Consider the following 11,602-nt stretch of genomic DNA (forward strand, 5'->3'; position numbering starts at 1 on the left):
TAATTTAGATTATGTCAATAATTGTCTTATTTGTAACGCCTTTGGATATTATCATAATTGAATTACTAGTAGTGGAAGTGACTGTGTGTGTGTGTGTGTGTGTGTGTGTGTGTGTGTGTGTGTGTGTGTGTGTGTGTGTGTGTGTGTGTGTGTGTGTGTGTGTGTGTGTGTTGGTATAGCTCAGTTGGTTAGAGAGTCATCTTATGGAGTAAATACACTCGGAACCCTACAGGGTTGCAAGTTCAAGGCACAGTAATGGCGAGCTGTGGCATAATTTCCTTGGGCAAGCAACTCACACACAATTGCCTCTCTTGACTCAGGAGTATAAATAAGTACCTGGTCTTTGACTGGGGTGGAAAAGACCCCCGACTGCGACAAAGTTTATCAGCCACTGGAGTCCGGGTGAGACTTCGGGTGCCCACACTACAGTTGGTGTCGCAGTCAGGGCTTATGTGAGTACAGTATCTGGCCAGGCTCCAGAAGATTGTTTAGCATGGCCCATAGCTTTGGCTCTTCAAACAAGCAGATGAAGCTAGATGTTTCAATCTCACCCGAATTATTAATTGTGTCTGGAGATGAAATGACTGAAGGTGAATCTCAACTAGAAGCGGTACCCTGAAGATCAAGACGAGTCATTTGATGTCCAGACTACTATGGATATTCTGAATCTACAGGCGCCGCTATGACTGCATTTGCAGACATAGTGATGCCATTTAAGCATTATGCTTACAACGTGAAAGAGATAGCTGAGCCAGAAACGATTGAAGAAGCACTCAGTAGTTCACATGCAAGAGAATGGAAACTGGCAACTGAGTCAGAGTATCGATCTCTAATTGAGAACGATACCTGGGATCTGGTAGAAATTCCTGAAGAGAGAACAGCAGTCGGCTGTCAGTGGATACTCAAAGTCAAATACAATGGAGAAGGCAATATTGTACGATTTAAGAGTAGGTTGGTTGCTAGGGGATACTCTCACAGTCATGAAATTGATTTCAATGAGACGTTATTTTTCACCTGTTGTGCGTTCATCAATTCGTACTCTTTTGGCCCTTGCTGTTCAAAAGGATATGATTGTTCGTCAAATGGATGTAGTTACTGCGTTCCTCAATGGAAAGCTTGATGAAATCTACATGAGGCAACCAGATGGATACCAAGTTTCAGGAAAGGAAAATTGTGTTTGCACATTAAAGAGATCTCTTTATGGTTTGAAGCAGGCACCTAGATTCTGGAATCAAGCACTAAGGAGTCTATGATGCAAACTGGATTTACACAGAGTAGTGCTGACCCTTGCGTGTTCCTTCGACTTGATGAGCACACAGTAATTATAGCAGTTTATGCTGATGATTTAATTCTTATAACAGATGTTATAGAAGTCATGTTGGAAACAAAACAACTCTTGTCTGACTGGTTTAAAATGAAAGATATGGGTGAGCTTCACTACTGTCTTTGGGTGAATATTGTTACTGGATTCTACATCAGCAACAGTATATAGCACTGATGTTCAGAAAGTTTGGTCTTTCAGGTGCTAAAACTGTATCTACTCCACTCCAGCTGATTGCAATGTCAAGTTAGCCAAGGATGATCACAAGAGCAAACCTATTGATCCAGTTGAATATTAATCTGTGGTAGGTAGTCTGTATAGCAAAAGGCACTCGCCCGGATATGGCACAAGCAGTACGTGGGAGCAGTTTCTAAATTTGCTCTAATCCCACAGAAGCTCACAAACTGCAGTGAAGAGAATATTTCGCTACCTCAAGAAAACAATGAACCTAGCGCTGAAGTATTGTAGAGATGAAAAACCAGTTACATGATTTTCCAATGCTGATTTTGGAGGTGACCTGGATGACAAACACTCAACTACTGGAAATATGCTTCTAATTGCTGGTGGAGCAGTAAGTTGGCTAAGTAAAAACAGGCTGTTGTTGCACTATCCACATCAGAAGCTGAAGATGTAGACATGAGCACAGCTGCACAAGAGGCAGTGTAAATGGTTCCAGAAGCTGTTTGCTAATCTACAAATGCCAGCAGAAGCGATATCGTCAAGGACGATAACCAAGGAGCAATTGCACTAGCTTAAAATTCAGTAGCTCACTCTAGGACCAAGCGTATTGATATTTGCTTCCATTTCATGCGAGAAGCACTGGAACAGGTACAATTGATATTGTGTATTGTCCTACATTGGAGATGGCTGGTGATTTACTTACAAAGTCTATTCCTTTTGGCCAGTTTGAGAAGCTACGTGTTTTGATGGGATTTGAAGAATTTCACAACTAAGTCTTCAAATTAAGTGGGAGTGTTGTAAACTAATTAGCATAGTTAGATAATTAAATATAGAACTGTCTAAATCTTTGTACTGTGCATGTGCGTGCTAGAATTTTCTATGGCTGGTGTTTTACAGTCACGTGTGTGGTTGTTTTGTTTTGTTGCGTTGTGCTTGCACTTAGTGAATATAATAATTGTTCAAGTCACAGTGCGGTAATGGCGAGGTATGGCATAACTTCTTGGGCAAGAAACTTACACAAAATTGCTTCTCTCAACTCAGGACTATAAATGAGTACCAGGTTTTTGACTGAGCGACTAAGCGAACATCAGCTGTGACGTGATATCAGCCATAGGGGTTCAGGTGAGACTTCGGATGCTCACACCACAGTTGGCTTCACAAGCCAGTGCTCCTGTGAGTACCTGCCCAGCTCCAGGAGTTCTCCTGAGCAGTGGACAGGAGCCCAGCTGTTAGCTGGGCGAGTGACCAGTATTTGGCAGCTCCTAACATTTCGATTAGTTTTTAGTTATTGTATATGAACATTTCCCTCCTCATCACTTGATGTTGTTAGCCAGTGATTGTGGATATGGTGGATCTAAATTGAATTTTTAGTGGCTACTTCTAATTGCAGTCGTTGTGACAACAGCATGTTCTGAAGTCCTCTTTCTCAGGAAGTTGTTGCTTTAGCAACTGCTGCGCTGGACGGGTAATTGTATCATCAAGCCATTCAGCGGGGTTTTAAAATATCCAGATTGCGAGCTTTGGATCCAGATGAATGTGAACTAAAGGCAAATGTATAAAATGCAAGTGTGAATGCAAACCCTTCATTCATCATACTGTAACATGGTCTTATGCTCAAATTACTAGGGAGGCTTTACAGGATGCTAGTCATGCTGTACTTAATTTAGCCAGAAGTCATGGAACAATTGATTTTTGCAAAGTCATAAAGGCCGGCCGGTGCAGCACAGGAATTCATAGAGTACCTCATCATTGCTTTCCTTGTCAGTCTTTGTTTGACACGTTTATATTGATTCATGTCTGGTGCTCTGACTCAAAATAACGCACCACATCACTAAGCATACATGTGGGAAAGGGGTCTGTGTTTACCACAGAATTCGCTTTGATTTCTGCTTCAATCTTTTTCTTAATTGAAGTGGCTGACGTTCGCACTTTTCACCTGCTGATATTTAATTTGACTTCTTAAGCTCAATACTATGTATTTGTTACTTTCTGTTTATGCCTGGACAGTAGGACTTCTGCCTGCTGCAGCAGCGACAGTATCTGGCGGTGGGGCATGAATGGGGGAAATTTCTCTAGTTTCTGCTTTCAATGCAATTCTCTTGGATTGAGATACAATTTGGTCTTCAATGTGTGAACAAGCTGTAAAGGTTATGCAGTTAGTGGTGTACTAGATGTATTACTGTAAGTAGCAATTTCCTAACAGCAACAGTGCATAAAGCGTTGTACCGACACTTACATTACCTTGCTGCACCTTAAGGTGCAAAAGTGTAGAGTCACAAGTACATGGCAGAGTGATAGGCATTTGCAGAACATACGAAGCAAGTGAAAATGGCAGTATAACTTGCCTGAAATAGCCTTTGATTTTACTGGAATGTTTACAACTGCATCAGGGTCACTTTCATCCATTGGAATAGTGTCATTGAAAATAGCTATCTCGCTCTCTCTCGTTGATCTTATGTCTTGCTTTCAGATGTGCTCGTTATTTGTGTATATGCTTACAGAGATGGCCAGTTTTGAATTCGTAGCAGCTGCAATGGAAGCCAGACGGGCAGCTTCATTCCAGAGCCTTATCTATATACAGCTCTGCTCCATTCGCTTAGTCTTTGAGGCTTCTCTTGTTTGTTTTGATGATGCAATACCGGATACAATTCCCACTTCTTAAATTTGTAGCTGGGGCAGCAAGACGTAGTACGCAAGCTGCTTCTCTTTTGGTTTAGTACACATTTTTTATTCTATAACATACTGTAGATTAGCTTATAAGGATTTACCATGCTTCTCAGCTACACATCCACTGTTTTCACACTCGTTTTCGTCATTTTCCTTGTGGGCACTTACAGACTCTTGTAAGGTGGACGTTAATGGGAGGATCATCTGCAAAGTACACATTATTATTGGCGGTCACATCTGGCATATCACACCTTACGACCCTATAGGAGCCATGCCAAGGACGAGACAGTTTACGCTTGGGATCCACATAGTACAGAATTCCTTGCTTCACAGTACACAATGATTCTAATGCCATTATTTTCATGGCTGGTTTAACATCAGCTGGTAAGTATCCATTTGTGACAAAGTCTAGTCAATCAACTGTTCAACATCCCTATCTTTTCTTTGTTTGTCACAGAAGTGGCATGTAACCACTGACTCGTGGCTGGGTGTAACTTATTTTAGCAGCTCAGTAATATCTATAGTGGATGCATCTGCAGAAACACAAGACACATTAGCCACTTGCACTTCATCAACTATATCTTCTGAAATATCCGTCTGTGGGTTCCTCGACAAGGCATCTGTAACACAATTCTCCTTCCCTGGTCGATATACAATGTCTATTTCTTGGATTCTTGAACCAAACACATTGGTCCATCACCGAGCCTGTTTCCCGTTAAGACTCAGTGTTCCTAAAACTGCCTTGGCCGCGGAGAGGTAGGTTTAAACGGTGACCGCATGCCCATAAAGATATACATTAAAGTGAGAAGCAGCTCAAACCATTGCGAGCGTTTCGAGCTCTGTGACACAGCAGTTTTTCTCGGCATTGGACAGTGATCGACTTTCAAATGCTACAGAATGCAGTTGGTTGTCAATCTGCTTCTGTGACAACACTGCTCCAAGCCCTAGAGTACTGGCATCAGTCTGCAGCACAAACGGCAATCAAAATTTGAGTGAACCAAGATAAGAGCTTGGCTAATCTTGAGCTTCAAAGATTTATACGCAGACCGGCATTCTTCTGTCCACTGAAATGTAGCATTCTTGGACGTTAATGCATGTAGAGGCTTAGCAGTGGCAGCAGAATTGTGAATGAAACGACGATAGTACGACGATAACTTTCGGCTCCGGAAAACTAGCAACAGCGTGCACCTGATCGGGATTTGGCTCTAATCTTTGTGGTGTGATCACATATCCTAGGTCTTGTACTTCTTGTCTGACGAATAGGCACTTTAGCAATTTCAGCTTCAATTGACCTCGTTCAAGTGCCCCAATACTAGGTTTAGATGCTTATAATGCTCATGCAGTGTTTTCGAGAATATCATCACGTTATCAATATACACACTCACAAATTAGGACAATCATCTGGATTGAGCCCCATTAGAAAGCGTAGCACCAACCATTGGACACTCACGATGCGTTATTTAGTCCAAACGGCATTGCCTTAAGTTAAACTGGTATAGCCCCTGGTGGTTAATGAATGCAGTATTCTCCTTGGAATCCGGGTGGACCCTAATATGCCAATAACCTGACGCTAGATCTAATGTAGAAGTACTTGGATTTTCCAACTGATCCACCAGATCAACAATCCTAAGTAACGGGATCGTATTAGGCTTGGTTACCGAGTTTAGGCCACGGTAATCAATGCAAACTAGAACAGTGCCATCTTTTTTCTAAACCAAAACAACGGGACTGGCGCATGGACTGCTCGACGGCTTGATAACTCTTGACATTTACATTACTTTTAGTTAGGTAGCAACTTTCTTCCTCACTCCAAACGGCATCCTTCTAACGGCTTGCTTGAGAGAAGTTGTATCTCTGGTATTGATCTTCATTTCGACGAGGTTGGTCTCTGCTAAGCAAAATACGTCATGATGTAGGTTTAGCAAATCACACAGACGTTGTCTCTATTTATTTGGCAGTTCTATTTCATATTTCACAAATTCATCAAGCTGCCGTTGACGATACATCTTCACCTTCCGACACCACTCACCAGGCGACAGCACTCTCTTGACCTGCATTAGAGCTATCCGGTGATCAAAACTTTTCTAAACATACACTGCAACAGCACCATCTATTTCGGATCCGTCTTCAACGTGGATGGTCCAGATGCGTTAGTCACGACTACCCGGGCACATCCAGATTGTGATAGCTTGACAAGAGCATTGTCTAGAGTGATTCCTATGTCTTCTCCAATCTCGCTAGAGGTTCTACCCGAACTTCATCAACACTTCGGACCCATCGCCAATCTGAATGTTAACCAGAGCCCCCTGAAATGGTGGCAAGCGAACAGACCCCACTAGATTGACCAGGACTGTGGGCACTCTAACCTCAGCTTCTGGTTTCCTCTAATCTTTCCTACCTCCACGCAAGACTTTCTACTTGTGGGTGATAAGAGACGATTCCAAGTTGATGACAAACCTCCGAAAGCAACAATTGATGTTGGGCATCCATTTTGGTGTATACAGCTGTCGTCATCTCCTTGCCTTGACGCCAAGGTTCAAGTCCATACGACCATCGACAGTGAGTGAAACTCAGTTCGGTTTATAAAAATCTTTCTTTCTTAGCCCTCGCAACCTGCGCTATCTTATTAAAAAAGTTTCCACCAATGATGGCCCGCTCCACTGTCCACAACGCCATACATAGCGACTCCTTGCACTTTCACTTTCATACATCTTGAGCGCCTCCCGTTATCTTTTACCCTAATAACATTCACAACAGGTTGATCGCTGTCCGATCTGGACGTCATGTAAGAGGCAGGGTTTCTCTTCTGATGGTGCTAACAGCATTAGTGCTTGCGGTAAACTTCCTTCCACTGTCTCTACCCTGACTTTCCGACTTGTGCTTGTGACACTCTTTCTGCAAGATAGGCCTCTGTCTTGCCACATTGGTACACCTTCCAGTAGGCTTAGACTGAATCCGTTGGTTCGGAGTAGTCTCATGCAAAGGTGTTCTACTCATTGCGCATTTGTTTAGGTCTCGAGTAATGGTATCTCTTCTTTAAGACTGCCAATCGTTTTTCTCATTCTTGGCAGTCACGAAAAGCTGTCTGTATGTCTGTGCACCCGAATCGGCTGGGCTTTTCACAAGCTCATACCTCAAACCTTCTTTTAATTGGTTGTGCTAAAGCATATCTCTTTGTGCTTCTGCCAATTTTGTCTCTACCATAGGCTATCTGAAAGGTTCGCTCCAACTTTCGAATGCAATCGGCAACCGACCTTCTCCTTGGGTAGCATGCATGAATTATTGGGCAGTCAGAACCTTATTTCCTGGATTCAGACGCTCTTGCGTGCTGCTACTACTGCTTGCCACGTTGCCCTTTCTTTCGTCAAAAATAGGTTCCATTCTTGAAGTGCCATTTCTCTCAAGTGACCAGCTAACTCGATCATTGGGTCGCTCCTCTTCGGTCCAGGAATTTTACACTGCTGCTTTTTCCAAGCTGGCAGTCAGTCTTCTACACGTATGTCGACGTTCTCACCCGTAAACCAGTCGACAGGCGAGGCTTTCTTCTTTCTTTTTCTCCACTGCTGCGCTAACAGAAATTGGGGACTTCGAGGCAGCGGGAGTACGTTTTGCGCGCCTGTGATTTCAAGGCGATGGTAAGCGCGAGGACCCTCGCTTCCTCTAGCTGCTGTGTCAACGTAGCCACTTGAGCATCTCTGTCTGCTGACAGCGTCTCGTTTTCCTCACTTCGCCGGCAAGCCGAGGCCTAAAATCGTTTAGATTTTTGCTTCTCCACCTTGAACTCGGATCTCAACCGCTCCATCTCGTCTTAATGGTTCTGCGTTGACGTATCAACAGAAGAACGTCCGAGTAGCGGCACCTGACGCGACAACACGTCGATTACTGCTGTCTTCTCTTCTAACTTCGTCCTCCAGGCCTCCTGTTGCTGCTCTAGGGCCACCAAGGTTTCCTTCAACTCTGAATTCGCCTCTTCTAGGTCGGCAACTTTCTCGCCAACTCTTCCACCATGGCGCTAAGCACTACGATCTCCGTATTTTCGAAAACGCCTGCCAAGGACAGGTGCAGCTTTATTTCCTTCGAGCTCTTCACCTCTTGAATCACTGCTTGCGCGTTCTGCAGTTCTCTCTCCACATTGAGCAACTTGCTGTGGATGAGCTGACGAAGATCGTTCATTGACGCGTTCGTCGGTAGGCCTAGCATTACCGCAATCTGCTGAAGATTCGCTATCGACAACCTTTATCTGTCGACGGAAGAACTACGTCCTCTTTGCTAGAATCCAATTCTGACCTCGACCCGTCGCTCATAGCACTCTGTTTTTGACGTCCAATGTAAACGCAAGGCTGTGCCTCAAGTTGCAATATAACTAGTTGTACGGTATCCGTAGGCGCCTCGCGTTCGTGAGTAATACGTCCAACGGAGTTTTCAGACCGTTTACTGAAACGCCGAGTCGTAGCTAGACAATACGTATTTGTTAAAATCCTAGCTGTCATAGAAATAAACATGCAAACTTCCTAGTAGCTTATATTACGTATATAGGCTTGGTATAGGTAGTCGTCATTTTGCGATTGTGATCAACACAATTGAAATGTACAGTCTAGGTATGCACTCAGTTCCCTTGTAACGACAGTGGTATGGTATTTACTGACATAGAAATTAATATCAGCAAACATTGACTATCAACAGTGTTAGATGCAGCGCAGTGTAGTAAAGGATTGTAGTATGGGACGTGTGCATAGTTGACTGTAGGTGGCATTCAGCTTCTGAAGGTGCTTCTTGGTGGTCAAGTACACACAGTCCCTAGCTACAATACAAAAGGATGGGGCGACGGAAGTTCATGAAGCGTTTTTGTCGCAGTTTGCTCACTTACACGAATCGCTCTTAAACTCATCTGTAGTCAAACACGGAAACAATTTTTAAGGTAGATCCCATCATGAAACGTGGTCGTGGGAGGAGAAATTTGAGATTTGTGCGCGCGCGCGCGCACACACACACACACACACACACACACACACACACACACACACACACACACACACACACACACACCAAAAGCTCGATGGAGACCCATATAGGACCACGGCCATTTTTGTTGTGCGACCCGGATTAGAAGCCTCGTTACGCTCGGTAATAATATGCTAGTGGCAAGACTACGTCGTACAGAACGCCACAGTCCGCCAATATGCACATTCACACGCTGTATTCTCTACTGCGCACAGTCCTACTAATCTAATTATGTCATAGGCTACTATAGCTATAGTACGCTACAAAAACGAGTTTATCAGTCGGGTCAGTCTAGCTACCTAAAATTTTGCAATCAAGTGTCCTTGGCTTTTTTAGCATTTACCGAGAGCGCTCTCTGTCATTTATCCGTCATCCTAGCTGATTGGCAAATCCTTCAGAAGACAATCAAGTGCTACCTCTCGGCAATTCGCTGTCCACATTCAGTCCAGCTTTGGCGAACAGCGTTTCTCAGCCACCTGTCATACATCCTCTACGGCATCCAACGGCTTGAAGAATTACCAACACAGCATCTTCGTCTATCTATTACTCCAGTGGAGCTAAAAGCTCTCAAGACAGTCACAGCGTGGTCAAAGTGAGGATTACGGCGAGATGCATGTATGCTCTGGCCGGCTTGTTGCACCGGTTTCTTCGCTTTCTGCGAGCGGGAGAATTTACATTAGACTCTATCTTTCTCTTATAGACGTCAGCCTTGGCTCCCATGTCAATCCTACTGTGGTCCGCCTGCTTCTGAAGCAGTCAAAACAGACCCGTTTCGTCGCGGCGCCGACGAGTTCTTGGGTTGCACTCGTCATGACATATGCCCGGTATCGGCGTTGTTTGCCTATTGCCGCAGAGGGCCTGAACTGCAAGGGATTTCCTTGTCACAGTTTTCCCATCAGCGCAATTCCCACGGCGAAGGCCAAAGGAGTCTCAGACTCAACAGTAAAATCTTTGGGCAGATGGAGAAGTGACGCTTTTCAGCTATACATTCGTTTGACTGATGCAGACGTCGCCACCGCCTCCAGTCAGTTAACTGGTGTCATTAGCGTATTATACATCTGTACACTAGCTCGGTTTAGGAAAGTTAATTAACTAACCCGGTGTTCATTAAATAACGCTGTTACTCTATTCGTTGTTGTGTCTTCATGTATGCAGTTGGGACATTGTCATATTCGCTCTCGTTGTCGTCGCTGCCGTCACTGACGTATATATATATATATATATATATATATATATATATATATATATAGAGCTTTTGTTGTTTCAGTGGTTTCGTACTTGGCCGGGTTCTTTCTGTACGAGAATTTTCACTTTGGGTCGGAGTCCAGGTCCAAGACCCTCCCCTCCTACTTACCAGCAGGGAATCAAATGGCAAGTTGGTGCATGCGCCGTAACTCGGGCTCCGCCCCTCGTCCATCAGCTAAAGCAGGTCTGAGCAGTTCTCAACTCCGAAAAAAGGTAAGCATGGATATGATGGATTCAGTTTTCGGCGAAAGTGTAAGGAGTCAATCACTGGTCAAGAATGAGATCCATATGTACAGCACCCGTACCAGTGGTATGATGATCCTGCATATGTTGTGATAGAGCTTTCACTTGGATGAACTGGTGACTACATCATTCAGTAAAGCAGTGGTGCTACAGAACGTTTGCATACGCTGAAAGGTGGATGTTTCTTTGGTGGCGGTTTAGAGTTTGTCTTGTCTTAAATATTTTCCACATTTAGAACATCTGATATCTAACTTCAAACCATTAGTTGCGATACTAGATTTAAATCGTTAGTTTGACCTGCTTATAACATTATAATGCATTCTTAATAGATTTCCATCACAAAGTAAATTTCAAATAATAATTTAAACAGAACAATTAATGGAGAACGACAACCTAGTTTAATATATACTTGTACAACTCAACATCTTAGACTAGAATTATATTATTTGATTTACCGATTTGATCGTCCATTTCAGATATCAAATTTTGTGTAGTAGAAGATCACTCAACACCTCCTTTTGTGCCTTCTCAGGCTTGCCAGTCGCTCACTTTCGACTATAAAATATAACTATCAAGTCCAATGTCAATACGCTAATTCTAGTCGGTAGAGAAGAATCCCACGCTTAGTACTGAAAGCTCAGATGTCAGGCTGTCCGTTCTACACTGATCGAATTTGACATTAGGAAACTACGCTTAGTCTCGCGTAGCCAGACTATTTTCGGTCATGTTACACTTCCGGGCTGGAAAGGGTCTGGCAAAGTTCCAGTTGAAGTCTCTGTGTCGCCGTTTCACCGATAAATAATAGGTAAACTAAAGACCAAATCGGCATGCACACCTCGATATCCTCTTCACCTGAAAATATTCACTCACGGTACATACTTTGCCTTAAATAATTAATTAACTAGCTCATCATACGTTAAGTATCTCCAGGTTAAATAGATGAGC

The sequence above is a fragment of the Corticium candelabrum genome, chromosome 18 (assembly GCF_963422355.1).
Source record: "Corticium candelabrum chromosome 18, ooCorCand1.1, whole genome shotgun sequence".
Taxonomy (NCBI): domain Eukaryota; kingdom Metazoa; phylum Porifera; class Homoscleromorpha; order Homosclerophorida; family Plakinidae; genus Corticium; species Corticium candelabrum.